The sequence below is a fragment of the Nomia melanderi genome, unplaced genomic scaffold (genome assembly GCF_051020985.1).
Source record: "Nomia melanderi isolate GNS246 unplaced genomic scaffold, iyNomMela1 scaffold0084, whole genome shotgun sequence".
NCBI classification, from domain to species: domain Eukaryota; kingdom Metazoa; phylum Arthropoda; class Insecta; order Hymenoptera; family Halictidae; genus Nomia; species Nomia melanderi.
The window spans coordinates 132,501-135,000 of record NW_027475199.1 but is presented as its reverse complement, the minus strand read 5'-3'; positions in this window follow the sequence as shown (position 1 = coordinate 135,000).

The window sequence follows — 2,500 nt, the reverse complement described above, 5'->3', positions numbered from 1 at the left end:
ACTCTTGACCGTTCGGACTTAGAAAAATTTCGAGTACCTCGGATCGCCGGCTGGAATTACCGCACGGCCTGGACAGCTCGCATCGACCGATACATTTTTTCCATTTTCAGTGAAAAAAAAATTTTTGTCAATTTTCTCAACGTTAAAAACGTTAATAAACTGCGTTTTTATGCGTGGATTAAACATTAAAAAAATTTTGAAATATGTGATGAAAAAGTTTACTCTTGACCGTTCGGACTTAGAAAAATTTCGAGTACCTCGGATCGCCTGCTGGAATTACCGCACGGCCTGGACAGCCCGCATCGACCGATACATTTTTTCCATTTTCAGTGAAAAAAAAATTTTTGTCAATTTTCTCAACGTTAAAAACTGCGATAAACTGCGTTTTTATGCGTAGATTAAACATTGAAAAAATTTTGAAATATGCGATGAAAAAGTTTACTCTTGACCGTCGGGACTTAGAAAAATTTCGAGTACCCCGGATCGCCTGCTGGCATTACCGCACGGCCTGGACAGCACGCTCCGACGAATCGGTTTTTTCCATTTTTTCCGAAAAATAAATTTTTGTAATTTTTTTTAATGTCAAAAACGTTAATAAACATCATGTTTACGCATGGATTAAACATTGAAATAATTTTAAAACGCTTATTAAAAAAGTTGTTGTCGACCGTGGGACTTAGAAAAATTTCGGGAAGTCCGATTCGCCTGCTGGAATTACCGCACGGCCTGGACAGCTCGCTCCGACGAATCGGTTTTTTCCATTTTTTCCGAAAAATAAATTTTTGTAATTTTTTTTAATGTTAAAAACGTTAATAAACGTCATGTTTACGCATGGATTAAACATTGAAATAATTTTAAAACGCTTATTAAAAAAGTTGGTGTCGACCGTGGGACTTAGAAAAATTCCGGGAAGTCCGATTCGCCTGCTGGAATTACCGCACGGGCTGGACACCTCGCTCCGACGAATCGGTTTTTTCCATTTTTTCCGAAAAATAAATTTTTGTAATTTTTTTTAACGTTAAAAACGTTAATAAACGTCATGTTTACGCATGGATTAAACATTGAAATAATTTTAAAACGCTTATTAAAAAAGTTGTTGTCGACCGTGGGACTTAGAAAAATTTCGGGAAGTCCGATTCGCCTGCTGGAATTACCGCACGGCCTGGACAGCTCGCTCCGACGAATCGGTTTTTTCCATTTTTTCCGAAAAATAAATTTTTGTAATTTTTTTTAATGTTAAAAACGTTAATAAACGTCATGTTTACGCATGGATTAAACATTGAAATAATTTTAAAACGCTTATTAAAAAAGTTGGTGTCGACCGTGGGACTTAGAAAAATTTCGGGAAGTCCGATTCGCCTGCTGGAATTACCGCACGGGCTGGACACCTCGCTCCGACGAATCGGTTTTTTCCATTTTTTCCGAAAAATAAATTTTTGTAATTTTTTTTAACGTTAAAAACGTTAATAAACGTCATGTTTACGCATGGATTAAACATTGAAATAATTTTAAAACGCTTATTAAAAAAGTTGTTGTCGACCGTGGGACTTAGAAAAATTTCGGGAAGTCCGATTCGCCTGCTGGAATTACCGCACGGCCTGGACAGCTCGCTCCGACGAATCGGTTTTTTCCATTTTTTCCGAAAAATAAATTTTTGTAATTTTTTTTAACGTTAAAAACGTTAATAAACGTCATGTTTACGCATGGATTAAACATTGAAATAATTTTAAAACGCTTATTAAAAAAGTTGTTGTCGACCGTGGGACTTAGAAAAATTTCGGGAAGTCCGATTCGCCTGCTGGAATTACCGCACGGCCTGGACAGCTCGCTCCGACGAATCGGTTTTTTCCATTTTTTCCGAAAAATAAATTTTTTTAATTTTTTTTAACGTTAAAAACGTTAATAAACGTCATGTTTACGCATGGATTAAACATTGAAATAATTTTAAAACGCTTATTAAAAAAGTTGGTGTCGACCGTGGGACTTAGAAAAATTTCGGGAAGTCCGATTCGCCTGCTGGAATTACCGCACGGGCTGGACACCTCGCTCCGACGAATCGGTTTTTTCCATTTTTTCCGAAAAATAAATTTTTGTAATTTTTTTTAACGTTAAAAACGTTAATAAACGTCATGTTTACGCATGGATTAAACATTGAAATAATTTTAAAACGCTTATTAAAAAAGTTGTTGTCGACCGTGGGACTTAGAAAAATTTCGGGAAGTCCGATTCGCCTGCTGGAATTACCGCACGGGCTGGACACCTCGCTCCGACGAATCGGTTTTTTCCATTTTTTCCGAAAAATAAATTTTTGTAATTTTTTTTAATGTTAAAAACGTTAATAAACGTCATGTTTACGCATGGATTAAACATTGAAATAATTTTAAAACGCTTATTAAAAAAGTTGGTGTCGACCGTGGGACTTAGAAAAATTTCGGAAAGTCCGATTCGCCTGCTGGAATTACCGCACGGGCTGGACACCTCGCTCCGACGAATCGGTTTT